We start from the raw sequence: 17,340 nt of genomic DNA, 5'->3' as shown, positions 1-17,340 counted from the left end.
CAGTAGCCGGGTGCAGTGTGCCTGTCACCCCAAGTTATGCAGGAGGCTGCAATCTGGAAGATCAAGGTTCCAGGCCAGCCTGGGCAAAAAAAGTTTGGAAGACCCTATCTCAATGGGAAAAAGCAATGCATGGTGGCACATAGCTTTCATTCCAGCAACAGCAGGAAGCTTAACATATAGGGTTGATGGTCCAGGCTGGCCTGGGCAAAAAGCATGAGTCACCAAAATAAACAGAGTAAAAAGGGCTGGAGGCATGAAGCATGACTCAAGTGGTAGAATGCTTGCTTCACAAGAGCAGAGTTCAAGCCCCAGCAACTGCTAAAAATAGAAAAAAAAGGAAAGAAGAGAGAAAGAGAGAGAAAGCCAGCCTACTGGTATTAAGCATTTAACTTAGCTTGTCATTCTCACAGATGACACACATGCTGCAAAGTGGTCCTTACTTTAAAGATGTGAACTGATAATGAAAGGCAGTAAGAAACCTGCCCAGGAACGTCAGCTAAAAAGGGGCCAGCTTGCAGTTTGGACCCACAGTGATCTGTCTGACTTTCACTCCCAAGTTCCTTTTCAGCAGGAATATTATGTTCAGCTATGTAACCAGTAACGAAAAATAAATAAACAGAAAGATGAAATGACAAAGAGCTTTTCAGTTTACAAAATGTGAAAGTCAAGAGGAGAATGGTTAAGTAGCCTGAAAATTTGGGGAGGTAGAACAAAATGATCATAGATTTAGTAAGAGCAAGGGGCTGGGAAATTTGTTTTAGAATAAAGACAAGCTTATTAAACATATTAAAATAACAAATGGTAGAGGGTGATTATGCAAATATTGTTAAAATATCTTAACTGCATTATATAATAGAAGAATAATAAGTTATTCAGGGAAAGGAGAGTGTTTTGAGATGAGATGCCTCACCTGAAGAGGCTGAGGCCGGGGAAGCTGAGTATACCTCAAAATGCCCTTCATTGGAGTGGTCAGATATGCCTGCACACCACTAATTCTCAGAAGAGCATGTTCTACATGCATGTAAATGCAAAAATGATACCTGTTGAAACTGTTCCAGGAATTAGGGGAGGGGGCATGGGGGAGAACAGAGGAGATGGGGAATTCAGGTATGATATATTTGATACATTGTAAGAACATTTATAAATGCTAAAATGTACCCACACACAGTCCAAAAAGAAAAAAATGATTCACAAGTATTAATACCAATCAAATATAAACAACCACAGATCACGTTCATTTTATTCAAAATTGAATTTTGAATTCGTATCTATTTATAACAAAATGATACATATCCTCTATGAAACATGCTTCAAGTCTTATTTTATTCTGTAATTGAAAATTCAATAGAAACTCAAATATTTGTAGTAACATTTCCCCTAATGTTTATGTGTTATTTTGAAATAAGCTGTTTACCTGAATACTAGAGAAGGAACTACATGTTTAAATTGATAAACAAGCTACCTGATATAACTATTTACTTCTTTAATAATTAATAAAAATAATTGAAAGAATTATTTGATAGGGGAAGACATCAACATATCAACTAACAAGGCAAGAAATGCTTGCTTGCTTTTATGTGTTCAATGTTGTTTCAGATTTGACAGATCTGATGGTCATGAAAAATGCAGTATACAAAATTCTAAGTTATAGCTTTAGAAAGCATCTTCCACCCATCCTTTCCAGTGAATAGTTGTTTGTTTTCTCTTTTGCTTGTTCTATCCCACTTTCTATCATGTTTTTGACTTTTATTGTCACTGTTTTTATATCTAATTCCTTTGTGTGTTATACATTTACTGTAGCTGTAAAATTCATGCTTATATTGAAGTGCTTAGTACAATAAAAATGTTATCATTGTTCAGGATTTTAAAAAAAAGAGAGTGTATTCTACTCACTCTATCACCCCACCTAATTACTCCATTCAAGTCACTTGGTGCGGGCTTTCCTTGCAAATGTTCTAAAAGATCTCAGAGTTGGTAAATTCAATGTTCTAATCTCAGAAAAAGGAACAAATCCAGAGATAATGACTGGAGATAATGACTGGAACCTCATTATCTGTAGGTTCACTCCAATCTTGCAATGTACCCATGGAGAAAGTGGTGTGGTTATGCTCACTGCCATATTTGCAGGGGGAGGGATGAGCTCTGCAGGCTTGCCTGTCACTAAGCTGGTTGCTGCAGGAGCAGAGTGCCAGGCACTGAGACCTGGTGTCTTCTGGTTAGTTGTATGACCTGGTGGTTACATAAGCTTTCACTTTCTGTGATGTTCATGAAGTCCTTTTTATTTAATTTGTAAGAACCATCATGTAGCTTTCAGGGAATATGAATGCAAAAAAGTATAAATCAACTAAGAAATATACTGCTATATTTACAAAATATGAAATAAGAGGAAAAATGATTGGCTGAGAGACCTGAAAACATAAGGAAACTAATTTCTCCCTTTAATTACACACATGAGTGAAAATAATTAAAGTTGTGGGGGGAAAGGCCAAAACGTTGTTTCTCTAAGTGGTTCATGTCTTTTTCTTTGTGAAGAGATAATATCGTGCATACTAGTAACAAAAAATAAACACCCTAATGGAATAATGGACAAAGGACAATTTTCAAAAGAGAAATATAAATGAACAATAAATGTGGTATTAACCCTGTCACAGTTAAATAGAATGAATTAAAAATAATGAAATAAAAAGTTTTACATGTCAGATTTTCGAACATTAAATGTTGACTAAATTTAATGTTTGAAACGTTAGTGTGTAGTAGAACTAAGAGATTTTTTTATTTTGCTTTTTTCCTTGTTTTCTATATTGATTTATTATTGTCACTGCAAATTTAAGTATCAGTATATATTTGAAAACAAAATTCATTTCCATTTTGGGCATTTTGACAATAACATAAAAACCAACTAACCCAAACAATCCTAACTGTAGCTTCACTTAAGACAAATGTTTGAATCTCTGTTTATAGTTTCCTAAGGTAAATTTTCTTTTTTACATTAAAAAATACTACCCTCCCAACATTTTTTAAAAAAGAATCCTCCAGTATGATACCTCTATCTCACCTATAATTTTTTATTTTTTTATTTTCATATCTTGGAATCTTGTATAAAATTTTATTTACAAACAATTTTTACAGATACAGAAATTGTGTTCCATATTTCTACTGAGGATTATATGTGCCATAAACTGTACTGAGTACTTTATAAATTTCATCTCCATGATTTATAAATTGGAGATGCTATTTTTATATCCATTTTATAGATAACAAAAGTAAGATTTTGTGTTTCAGAGAGAATCCCAGTTGACTTGACTCAAAGCCTAATCTTCAAACTACCAAGCTAAGATTTCACAATTATATTTGAATGATTACAGTAAAAACCAAAATAAGTAAATAAAATATAAATGGTGGTTGATGCTAGGTGATCAAATTGTGGAAGCTCTGCTTTCTTCTTTTTTATGATTCCTACATCTCCTTCAGTAAGATTATTGTTTAGAATCAGACAGAATTTCTTGACAATGTGGGTAAAAGAGCTCTGAAGACAAGGTCTGCAGTGACCATGTAAGTTTTGTGCACAAACCAAGACAAGAAACATCACGGGGGTGACCAAGTAATATCTCACCTATAATTTACTCCAATTTGAGTTCATGATTTCCTTGATATTTCGTTATACCAAAGCACATTCAATTAGACAAGAAAACTAAAAATAATTAAACCCCCCATCTCATACACATGCACACACACACACACACACACACACACACATTGGTCCTTCTGCTAAAAAAAAATCAAATTTCTCTATCACACACACACACACCACTCCTTCCTCTAAAAAAATCAAATTTCTCTATGCTGATTCTTAAACCTCTTATTATAACTCTCTCTGCTTCTAGAGTCTCTTCTTTTCTAACTGATCTGATTTATAGGTTCCTCCAAGATCACAGAGGCAATGTATTTTTTACTACTTTACTTTAAAATTATCCAATGTACTTTCATTAGGCAATATTAAGCCACCCATTTATGGAATCACTGTCTCGAATCCTCTGCTTCTTATGTAAAATCTACCTTGTCCATCTCCACAGTCAGTTTTACGTGAATATGCATTTGCCAAATTATGCTATAGTTTTTTTAAAACATTAAAAATTAGTAAAAACAACACGTCTTCCAGCAGCAGGTTGAAATCAGTAATTCTATTGTGATTGCTTACTTATTTATATATATTTGTAATTAAATATTTTTATACAACATGATTTTAGCATACTTTCTACAGAGAAAGACAGTAGGACCCATGTCTTCATATTTTGAAATAATATCAAATTCAGTCTATCTAAACCACTGTTTCTTCAGATGTGTGTTTCTACCATCTGTGTTGGAATCATCTAGGTAAACTGGGTTCTCTCCAGATTGACTAAGACTCACATTGATAAGTGATCAAGTACATCTAAATATCTGAGTGAAAGAATGCTTAAGATGAAACTAGTGGCAGATTCTTGTACTGTTTCTTTAAATATACTGTAGCACCCTGCTTTTTGTTCATTTACAAATTACAAGTTGATTCATCCTTGGTGATTTTAACACTTGTCTGTGTTTTTGGCTTGTCAACAATAAAAATACAGTTATGAACAGTTGACTATGTCATCTGTGAGTGACTTGAAAGGTTGGTTTAAATTCGGTAATGATTTTGCTCTTGAAAAGCTTTCAGTCATAATAGAGAGCCAGATTGAGATGTGTTGATGGCCTGAAAACAAAGATGTGTGGTAAATTGCTTGCTCTCTGAGGCTCTCCTTGCTCTTGAGGATGTGGCATTGATATTGTGTCAATTGTTAAGTACAGAGCATTGAACACAGGTCCTCCCATGCCTCTGCCAAGGATGTACCTCCTGTCACTGCCTCCATTAGAGACAAAACCCATTTAGGGAAAGTGGCTTTTTCAAGTGGAATGAGCAGCTGTGTCTTCTCTGAGAATGATGATTGAACACTGATCAGTTCTTGTGAAGTTACAAGTTACAGTACCATTGGAGATCTAGTTCTAGCTAGAATAAAAAATAAATTTTTCACTTCCATTGTTCATTCACCCTTCATTTAAAACAGTGACATATCCTGCTTTAGGAAAGAAATAACAAAGATTGGGAACATCTTTTTCTCCTCTCTCTTTACTTCTTTTAATGCTTTTTACTGCATTTCTAGAATAGATTAGAAAATTATGCAAAAATCCTTTGACTATTAAACTATTTTGTCAAAGCAATTACACTAAAGTTAAAATGGGCTTTCATTATGCCTTTTTGCTCCTGAAAATATTGTCAAATAATTTTGTGAAAATTTCCTAAAGGTATTTTTCAGTATATCAGAAATCTAAGACTTGCAGGATATAGGTGTTACTTATTCTGATACCAGCAACTTTAACTTTTGAGCAGTTTACTGTCAAAACCACTCAGTTCATTTCCTCAGCATATCAAGCAAGAATAAGTTGTCTTTCTTTCTATTTGAACTCAAATACTCATTTCTTATTATTCTCAGAGGAGGAATGGCTTAGTTATTTCTTGTAATGGTGGTATACAGAGTATTGAATCCAAGATAAAGAATAGCAAAGAATTTATATTTCTTATTAGCTTGGGTAGATCACTGTTCACTGTCTTAACCAGCAGCTGGTTTAATTTCTGTGTGCAACATTTTTTTCCTTTCTTTCTTCGGAAAGCTGATTCTATATATATATAGTTATATATATATATAGTTCAGTATATATATATAACTATATATATATATATATATATATATATATAGTTCAGAGAAAGAAACAGAGACATATAATTACCTAAAAATAATGATGTAAGTATGAAGGATAAGAAAAGAAACACTATTGTACTAATCCAGACACCAGGAAACCAAAGCAAGGAGCTAAAGGGAGGAGGGATAAGCAGATGGAAGAGAATTTATTGTTGTTTTTAGATTGGGTCAATTAGAATACAGATTTCAAAGAAATAAATAAAATAAGCTCACTGAAGCTAAGGTGGATGCAGGAACATAGATAAAGTCAAAGAGAATAAAATGGAAGAGGTGTGATGAAAATGATCACCAGAGTTTAAGTAACTGTGTTAGTCTCAATCAACTGTCGTTTAAAATTACATTATTGTTCTCACAATGGATGCACTCCTAGAGAAATGACAGTAGAAACTGCTAAAGTAGTGAACTGATGATAATCACATACCTGTTCCAACTGAGTGGACTTTGGAGAGCTAAATTCCCTAAACCACCTAAGTGAAGAGAGGGTTACTTGCTTGCCCATGTTGGCCTTTACAGAGTTAAGGTGTATGTTAATTGGCCTAATTCCCCAACTGACTCTTGAGTCAGCTAAATTAATGATTCGATCATATGTATGCTATTAAAACTGCATTTCCTGGTGAGAAGAATAATAGCAAAGTAGTGGAAGTCTTTTGGGGCAGAGGATGGTTTGAGCCACGATAGGAATTGCTAGCATGATTATTTGAAAAGCATGACATGTGGCACACAGAGTGTCTCTCCTACCATCCCTGCCAAGACAACCACACTTAATTCCTGGTACCTGGGATATGCACCTTATGTGGCAAAAAAGATTTTGCAAATAAAACTAAGTTAAGGACCTTGATATATTCTAGATTATGTGTCCTTAAAAGCAGAGGAACTTTCCCAATTTTAGTGAGAGAACAACTACATGAGAGAGATGTAGTTAAGAAAGAAGGCATAGAGGGATGAAACACTGCTGCCTTTGAAGGTGAAGAACGAGCATGTGAGTTTGGGAATGTGGGCACACTGTAGAAGAAAAGATGAGGCAATAGATTCTCACTGGAACCTTCACAAAGGAGCAAAGTCCTCAGCTCAGTGAGACCAGTGTTGGAGCTCTGACCTCTAGAGCTGTAAAATGATAGACTTCATAGTGAGTTTGTATTATTGCTATGAGTCAATATCTACTTTGTATTTAAGTCTATAGTTTCATTATACATGATTGTCTATAAAAGTTAAGAACAAAAAAATGCTTCAGCTATTAATTCGTATTTCACCAAGTGACAACACTTCAGAATTTTCTCTGACTTTTCCTATTTTGTTTGTGTGCTTTTGAAAAAATTTAGGAATGCCTGTCTAAGGCACCTTAAAACATCATAGACTTTAAAATTTGAGTATATGAAGAAAGAAAAAGTTGACTGAATTCTGAGCATTTCTGTTCTTTAACTGAGCTAGCACCTACTGTATGCTACTGTATCACCTTAATTTGCCCCAACTGTAACAGTTACCAGAATTGCAGGCAAAATGTCTAAAAAGAAAATTCATGTCTAGGAAGCACAACTTTTGCAAAGTCAAATCTTAAAATAAACCTTACCTTGAGTCCAAGGCATTTCAAGATGTGATTGATAACTGATGTTTTGTTCCGAATTTGCAAGTAAATTCTTGGTAAAGACTCAGATATGAATCATGAAACCATAATAGAAATTTTAAGGATATAATTTTCTATAAAGTAGAGTTTGGTGGGAAAGAATTGGTATGGTATAGTACTGTGTTACGTCCACAACTGTGAAACTATGAAGTGGAAAAGCTCAGATTCTAGCGTCAGGCGGACCTGTATTTTGAATCCTGGTAGTACCACTTCCTAGTTATAGTCTTTGTTTTATAGGATTTCTGCAACAATTAAATTGTGATAAAAGTAAAACAATATATATTCAATACGTGTTATTTATTTTGTGAGGAGTCAATTGTATAATTTATGGATCTAATAGTATAAGACATCAGCACAGAAATATAGAAGATTCTTTTATATTTTATTTTTTGCAATCATGTAATGCCAGAAGAAAGAACTCTTAACCAAGAGATGCACATAATTCAACAATGGGCATAGAGTAAAATTTTCTCCTTGTTTCTTGACTTCCTTTTATCAAAATATGTTCTTCATTATCCATTAGTGTATACTTTGAAGTCCCTAACACACTTTGAGAGTAAATGTGTGTAAGTTTGTGGGCAAACTGAATATCTTTCTACCTTAAATCCTGATTTAGAATTTTCCCCCTGAAATCTGCTAGTCCAGACTGTGAAGCATTGCCTAGTTGAGCTTTGGTGCCCTGGTCTTGATCACGTTTGGGCAGAATACAGTGCATGGGACCCTTAAAAAAAAGTAATTAGTCACCAAATATATTTTATACACTATGTGTTCATACAGCAACAACATTTTATCTTTGTAAAATGATTTAGAACTCATTCTTTTAGAATGTCCCATTGTGTAACAAATGACTCCTTAATAGTAATAGTAATGAGGATACATTCCATCTCACAATGCAATAACGAATTTAATAAGATGTATTAAACATAAATAGAGTATGGATATGAAGTCATTTTTTTCTTTGCAAAACTATTTTCTTACTTTCCTTGTTAAATTATAAAGTGATTTCCTGAAAAGTATTCCCTTACAATAACTGTATAGCAGCTAGAACACTGAGGATATTTGAGTGTGATGATAACATTGAAAGTGATTTATTTTCCTGTTTATTCTGATCACATTATATCAAATTTACAAGTATAGAATAGTGGTTTAGAATACCACCAAACAGAGTGAGGAAGAGAGATGCAAACATTTCATTTATGTTCGTAAGAACAGTCACAAGTTGCCTAACTATTTGACAATTATAAATCAATTAGGACCAGTGGAACTGGACATATTTTACTACCACAAATGCTTAGGTGATTCTCAAGGAGTCTAAGTCCTCCCAAGGTGAGCTGCATACAGTGTTCCCACAGGAAGGAACCATTAAGTAAGCATTTAAACTCAACAAAGCTATCTCTTAAGGATGAGAGTAAATAAAGACTTTATGATCCATAAAATGTGAGCTGCTTTACCATGAATAGATTCTCTTGAAAGAAACTTCTAAAGGATATAAAGAATGAGATTCATTCATTTAACAGATAAGCACTGAGCCAGGAACATTTCTAGGAGCTGGAAACACTTAAGAGTAAACAAAACATGAGAAAATATTGCTCTCTCACCAGAGAGCAGAGAGAATGAGGGAAAGGAGGAGGAGGATGTGTGATCTGGGAGATAAAGGGAAACAGATTGTAGGAACTTTGATTGTTAGTCTGGGTGAGACTGGAAGTCACTACAGGGTTCTGAGCAGAAGATGGGCATGATATCAGTTATATGATAAGAGAATCATTTTGTCTGCTCTGTTAAAACAGGGGCTGAATATGGAAGTAGGAAGTCCTAACTGACATGCAAGGGTGAGTGGATAGCAAAGAAAGCAGTAGACACCTGGCTAACTTTGGTCTTAATAAAAAAAATAACGGGTAATATCTGGGTTTAAACAACAAGAGGATAGTCCCGAATGAGAGCAGCTAGCTCATCAGCCAAAGGAAAGCAGGCATGATTGGAAATAAAGGGCTTTTACTTTTTGCCTGCTGTTTGGAGACATTGAATAATATTAGCACTTCCTTACCATACTTGTTTAAGTTTCTGGACAAACTACTAAAAGGATAGAAGTAGGCATATGCATTTCAAACCAGTAGTGGGTAGAAAAAGCAAACTGACTCAAATAAAAGTAAAGAAGGAGTAGGAGAAAGAATCAAGAAGAAACAGAATCAGTAAGACAAATATACAGCACAAATAAGAGAGCTGAAAAAATTCCTTATACATTGATGGTCTAATTAACTGTGTGTAGACTTATCTTGCTAATTAAAGACACATATTGATATGGTAGATAAAAAGCAAAATTTCTGCAGGGTGTGATGATTCATGCCTGTAATCCCAGATATCAAGGAGTGATAGGTAGAAGGATCACAGTCTAAGGCTGACAAGGGCAAAAAGTAAGACCATGTCTGGAAAAAAACAAAAAAACAAAACTTTAAAAAATGGCTGGGAGTGTAGCTCAAGTGGTCGACTGCCTACCCAGCAAACAAGTATGAGGCTCTGAGTTCAAATCCCAGTACTGCCAAAATAAAATCTACCACCACCACCAAAAACAACCCCCCATACACACAAAAAAGGAACAAAACAAAAAAATCCCTCCCCAAAACAAACAAAAAGCAAAACTTATCTAGAGGTTGTTTTCAAAACTAATTTATAGTGCAAAAACACAGGATTGAATGAGGCTGAAAATATATAAAAATAGATTAAGTCATGCTTTTCAAATAGTAGCCAAAAGGAAGATCATACAGCAAATAAATATTAGTCAAAACAGATGTAAAGGCAAATATAATAAAGGCAGAACAAAGGGTTCATTTCAACAGCAATTGGCTTTGAGAAGCCAAAGCCAATTCTTCAAAGCTTCTTGCTTATTTATGTAGTTCTGTTCAGGAGGATTTACCTTCACATGCACAAAGAAGATAATCACAGAATGATAAAACATGAAATATAATTTAAAGCATATGCGCTAAAAATAGCTTCCAAATACTGCAATAACTGATAGAATAACAAGGAAATATTTACAATCCATCATCAGAGTTGGAGAATTAAACATACCTCTTTTTCATTACCTGTCTTACCCCCCCCCACAAGAAAACCCAGAAAGAATGTAGAACCTTTGAAAATACATTTAAAAAGCTGAGCTGATAGATATATCCTGGCTGGAGACTATATGCTCTTGTCAAGTACATGAGTAATGTTATAAATAGCTATGAATTCATTGTAGATAATTTAAAGTATTGATATCAAACATGTACATGTTTCACAATATTATACAGTTAAAATGGATACCAACAAATAAAAGATAAGAAACCACAGAGATAATAGGAAGGAATTAGAAAAATATGGATTAAGGACAAAAGAAAAGGATTGGTATTATATACAGTGTATAATTCTTGACATTCATTCACACAGAGCATATACGTAATTAGCTATTTGAAGAAATTTTTGTTTCCTTTTCTATTTTTACTTATGACAGAATAATTGATTGCAACTCCCCACTTCCCTAAACATTTGGTATGCTAAGTTCCCTTTTCACTGATTTTATGAAGCCTCTGGCTTTGCCTTAGCTAGGGTGGTGAATATTCATATGAGAAGTGAAGTCAAGCAGCACAGAGCTCACCTTTACACTCCAGTTACAGCCTGCTGGGTCAGCCCCAAGCCAAAACTGAGAAATCAGCCAAGTTTATCTTCTGAGCTTGATACCACTATTTCTCACAGCTTTCTGGCTTCCTACTATTTTTAGCACTTTCTTTTCCCTAGGCTCTTTGGGATCTTCAGTTAGAGAGGAAAATAATGATAAATTTGCTCATGACATTATATTAAAGATTTAAGAACTGCTTGCTCTCTCTTATGAAGCTGTTTTTAAAATGTGATATTTTTTTCTTTAAAGGGTTAATCACAAACTTGCACATTAAGGAATGCTGATATGTAAGTAAACAGTGGGAAAGGTTTAGGGTAGTGTGGGGGAGGGCTGCTGAGTACTTCCAGAAAGGGGTACAGATAATTCTTCATTGTGCTCAGGTGTGAGGTGTGACTGGTTGTGGTTATTTGTGTTCTGATGCTGTTAAAGTTAGAAAGGGAATGTGTGCGTATTACAGAAAGTGATGGAGGGAGAGTTACAGGAGGGAGAGAGGGAGACACATATGCTCTTTTATTTTTTGAGAGTATTCAACTGCAGAAAGTTCAGTAAAACCCTACAAGATCAGCTTTTCCAGAATGTTCCCATTCCACTTCTCTTTTGTCTTGGGACACAAATGTTACATGAATTTGTTCTATATGAATTTTAGCGCAAGAGTGAGCGAAAACTTCTGAAAGAGACTATGGGTTATTAGCATGCATTGGACCATCCTGTGCCTTCTTGTAAAACTAAAATGTTTTAATGATAGGAGTACCACTTTTTCTCTCCAAAAACCCATTCCGTAGATTTAGACTTGAAAGTCTGAGGACAGATCCTAGAGGACAGGGAATTTTATTTTATTTTTTAACATCACAAAACCAGTCCCGTAGTCCAAGAAAGCACATAAGTGCATATACATGCACACACACTCTTTCTGACTTCCATTTAATTTTATTTAGTTAGTCCTGCTCTTTTTGGGAAAAATACTCTAATTGTTCAAACAATTTTCTTCTTTGGTTCCTATAGCTTGCCTATGACTAGACTAATAAAAATACCACTTTAGATTTTTTTTTTCAATTTTCTCAAATTCTTTTCAATTTTCCTAACACTTCGAATAGAGAAAATATTTGCTCATAAAGGTAACAGTTAAATGAAAGGACTTGATTAAAATATTTCTATTAATTATGCACTATTGATGACCAAATCCTTGATCTTTCTTTCCCTGTTTTAATTAGGCCACTCCTAATTAACTTGGGATTCTCTGTGTTTTAGTAGTAAGTACTCTCAGTCCTGGGCAAACCAGGATGGTTAATCAGCTTATCACTAGTCCACTGCCAGCGCTGTCTAACTTTCTCTTCCCTCTTTCATATCAAAATTTCTCCACTGAGTACTCTATACTCTCTTTTTTCTCATCTTGACCTCTTAGTTCATTCCTGAACGTACTGTAACTGGCTTCTGTCTCTATCACTCCACACACATGAGGTTTGCAGGAGTTGTCAATGACCTTCAACATTTCCCTCAGGAGACTGGCCAGTACTCTGCTGGTGGATTTGGGACTGCTGGTCCAGCCACTTAGCTGAAGCTCTTCATTCCCATCTTCTACAGCAACACAGATTCCTGGTTTCTGACTGTTCCTTTAACCACTTATACATGGGTTATCTCCCTTTACTTATTTTCTAAAAGATGATTTCCCTAAAAATTCTACACTTGATCCTCTTCTTCTTATTACTCTACAAATCTTTTCCTGGCTGATTTCACACACTTCCATGTTGTTAACCACTCCCTATAGGATGATGACTTTCAAATCTGTACTCGTTACCCAAATTTTTCTTGTGAGCCAACAACCTATGAAACAGCTCTTATAGTGCCTTATATGCAATTCAATAAAGCTAAAATTTTTATTATAAACTGTAATGATCTCCACTATTATGCTCCTCCTCTTTGCTATTGGTATTATCATTAATGGTTCACCTCTGCCAAAAATCCTAATGTCATCTTTGACCTTACATTCTCTTTCACCTCCACTGAATTACTAAATCATTTTAGTTTTAACTCCTAAATAATGTTTAAATTGTCTTTATTCCTCCAACCTTACTCACATTTCCTAGTTTCAGAGCTTGCCATGTTTAGTCTAAATTATAGCCATCACCCCACTGTACTCTTGCCTTCAAACTCTTTCCTGCCTACTTATAGTGTCTGTTACATGGTGCCACTGTACTCACCATGTAACAGTGTTTCCCACAGCAGTTTTTATATAGGATCACGTAGATACTTTTACCTTACCATGTTGCAAGCCATCTTTCTGTTTATCTCCGTCACAAAAGAGTAAATTCATTATGAAGGGAGCTGTACTTTATCTTTGTTTCCCTTGTGCCTGCCTCTGTGCCCAGCATATGGCATGAACATCAAGAACTGAGCATATGATGCAAGCATCATATGTATTTCTATGTTTGTATTCTTTCCTGTCCTCTTTTCTAAAGGGAGGAGACCATGGTTTATCATTTTATATACATGTTATAAATACAGCTCCTTTATTAATTAATTTCTATTGAGTTAAAATCTTGTCAGGAATGTGGAACTCTTTTTTCTTGTTAGTCTTCACACTCTCCATAGTAAGTAATGCTAAGTGGTCCTTCTGATATTTTTAGCTTATTTAACTAGTGTAGTGAAAATTGCTATTATTTGCCAGATACTTAGTGACTAGAAAAATGACGCAGTATTTAAGATGATTTTTTAAATATCTAATTTAGTTCTAGATGCTCACCAAAAGGTCAAAGCTGTAGGGAATAAAAGTTGTATATCAAAAGCCCCTCACTTTTATGAGAAATCAACATGAAGTATAACAGAGATAGATTCCTATAGCATTTTGAATAGGAAACTCAGATAAATGTAGATAACTTTAATTTTGACTTTCATTAATATTAAACAACTAGTTGTTTATATAATATAACCAATTCATAATAATACCAAGCTGTCTTTAAATGATTGCTTCCTGGTTAAGGGAAGCAATTTTACACTAAGAAATATAATACAATTTAAATGCAGCACAATGGGCTTCATGAATGTACCAGAAGTGTTCACTGAAATCAAGTTAAACCCTTACATTGTGTGTGAATAAATATGCTTATACAGTCACAGCTCTCCCTGTTTTGCAGAGTTTCAAATATATGATAAGAGAAAATGAGATGCATATTAGATTTTCAAAAACATCTAACTTGATATGAGATCTGTAATTCCTGAAAATTTGTGAGAGCACTTATTTTCAGTAAAACAAATTCGCTTGATTTCATATTTAAATGGATTTTCTTAGGTTAGCAACAGTTTTCTACAGTAGGTAGTTTCTAAGAAGGAACTAAACAAAATGATTTATACTTTGTTGCTATAAATACACACAGGAAACCATTTCAAGATCTTGCCATACTCTTAATATAAGCTTCAGTTTTCTTTATTCAGAGGGAAATATATTATCTACTAGGATGAGAGATGTGGTAGCCAATTATCCCAGCTTGTCCTAGAGATTCCCAATAAAACAGAAGTTACATGTTCTAGGAAACACCTTTGTCCCAGTATAAAACAGGAAGGTGTTAACCCTGCTGAAAGATGAACTAAACTTTGAAACCTTGAGATAATAGAGTCTTACCTTAACGTCATTGGTGTTCATTTGCGTTCCTTCCTTTCCCACAAATATATCATCAATGTCCACAAGGTGTACCTGTCCAAGGACAATGTCAGCCTCTTTCCTGACAAGAAGGAGATAGCATCAATGAAGATCAGCTTGTGCAGCCAAAAGTTCAAGTTGCTTCCAAAAAGAACTCGCTGAATTCCATCATGGAGCCCTAGGTCGTGTATGATAGTGGCATAAAAAGCACCTTTAGATATGGGAGGAGAAAGGTTTTCTGGGGTCTTTACTTTGGCAAATATCACTGGTTGGTAGGCTGAGTGATTAATCTGGAAAACTGTCCAGTCAGTTCCAGGTAAAGAACCTTTTTCAAGCTTGGAAGATTTGGTCACACGAAGCAATGGAGAATGAGGATTAATACAGCAATCTTTTACTGCAAGGTTTCCATATATGGAAAAAGAGAAACCTTTTATCTGAAAGTTCTGTAGCTTCTTCCAATGACACCCACACCATATTCGACACAGTATTTATCTAAAAGGCTTCGATTCCAGGAGTCCATATTTATATACTTTAAAATATTCTCATAAATAATGAGAATATATTTGCCTTTAGTTTTGTCTGTAAGTGCCGGAAGATCTCCTTTTCCAGGAGCAATTTCAATGTAATATTGGAATCTACTTGACTCTAGAATCATAATGATGTCTTGGCCAAGCGGTGAGTACTGGCTCTCCACAAACACTAAGACTATGGGATCTGTCCTTGAGGCATCAGAAAGCCTTGCTGACTTCATGTCCATCAGCCTATATGGCAAGTGTTGGAGGTCACCACAATCCACTTCTGAAGTCATTTCAGAGAGTTCACTTTCCTGTTTGTAGCCACTGTACAGGTAGTAAGCAGAAATAACAATGCTCACCATACAAAAAGTGGCAAGCAGAATAACTGTCCTTTGAAAGTGTCTGTGAAGCTTCATGATAAAACTCATGTTGTATATCCTTTCCTTGACTATTTTTGAGAGAAGCACCATAAATGTAAAACAAACGATGGTGTTTCAGCTATTTTTTCAGCCTCAGGCAATAGTTTATGTCACCATTGCAGCACATCTGTATTGCATGATCAGGACTCACAGGAAATAGAGTCTGAAAAATAGAAAAAAATAGAATAGAATATGAAATATTCAGTGCCTAGCACTAGAATGTGCAAGCTTTTTTTTTTAAATCTTATTGACCCTGATAAGTGGCAGACTAGTGGACAGATGAACTGGCTTGAAGGAAATTAGAAAACCTCTTTCAGATGTGGTTGAGGACATGAGAGGGATGAGATGAGGAAAGTGACTCCACTGAACAGAAAAAAATAATTGAGCTAATCAGGAATTTTCTTTTGCTCTTTGAGCTCTGCATCAAACTTGGTAGATAATATCACAGACCTCTGACACCACAGAGAGTTTGCCTGAGCCATATACTGCTGTTTTCTGTCATCAAGATATGCATCATGTAATGTATGATCAAACATGTGTGTTCACTTACATGTACTGAAAGTTTATAAAAGTTTGGGTATGTTTCACTAAGTTCCACAATTAAAATGATAGTCCTTTTCTTTTCTAGAAAGTTGTTAACACAAGGAATTTTGTTACTCAATATACATTTCAAATTCATTAGAGAAACAACCTATAATAGTTACTTTCATTAGAAAAAACCCTTTTAAATGCACATATGGTTCCACAACCCAACTGATCATTTTAGAGTGAATATTTACCTAGTTAAGTTTTTCAAAATTCGGAGCAGTCATGTGGTGAGATGAATATGAGGAATAAAACACTCCCCAGTCTCCTTTGGCTCTGTTGTATTATGGATGCATTCAGGCATCGTGCATTGCAGAATGTTTACTGACAGATTCACTTTCTGTACATTCTATTTCTACTATTGAACAAAGAGCTCAGTAATCATATGAAAACATCCTATAAAGCATTTTAAAAGCATAATGAAAATAGTTGTGAAGTCACAAGAAATGCCTTGTTTTGTAATAATTCCAAATTCCTTTCAAGTCTTAGTAACTATTGGAAATTTAGTAACTTTGAAAAATAGTAAGAAAGAAGCACAGGCATTTGTTTCTTAGAACAAAAGTTTAGTAGAGTCTTACGTCCCTGGCACTGTGCAAAGAAATATCACAGATCATAAAAAAATTAAGAAATGTCTTGCCATTGTTCATAGGACAAGCTAAGTAGCTGGCAAGATAAAAAGTGGCAGGAAGCACTGTATTTGGTGTTTACCATAAGTTTAGGGTTTGTTGCACCTCTGCTTCTTAATTGTAGCATTTTAGACTCATACCTTCCAAATAAAATGTTGGAATAAATTACCACTATTAACGAATGCTAGATTTAAAATTCTGTACTATTCACTTATGAAGTAAGCAGTGATTAATACTTTGAATAATATATGTTTATCTTTGTGAAGAATATATTCTGTAATATAACTACAGGATATTTGTGATATTTATTTTGTAAATTATATGTTATAGTTTATTCATTCACATCTTTAGGGCATCTATGTTGTTCATTCAAATATTTATGGGGTAGCTATTTTTCTGTTTAAAATATACATGTTAAGCATGGTGAATTTCTTTAAAAGGTCTTGAATTTTAAAGCATAGACAATGACAAGGGTGATCATTTATGGCTATAAATTAAGGACACGTGACTGTAA

At 34.6% G+C, this 17,340-nt stretch overlaps 1 pseudogene; it reads right to left on the bottom strand.

Moving 5' to 3' along the window:
* Nucleotides 1–17,340, bottom strand: part of LOC141410907 (bifunctional heparan sulfate N-deacetylase/N-sulfotransferase 3-like) — a 173,485-nt pseudogene that overhangs the window by 144,485 nt on the left and 11,660 nt on the right.

The sequence above is a fragment of the Castor canadensis genome, chromosome 9, assembly GCF_047511655.1.
Source record: "Castor canadensis chromosome 9, mCasCan1.hap1v2, whole genome shotgun sequence".
In the NCBI taxonomy this organism is placed as follows: Eukaryota; Metazoa; Chordata; class Mammalia; order Rodentia; family Castoridae; genus Castor; species Castor canadensis.
Note: the sequence above shows the minus strand (reverse complement) of the source record. Positions and strands in the feature narration are given on the sequence as shown.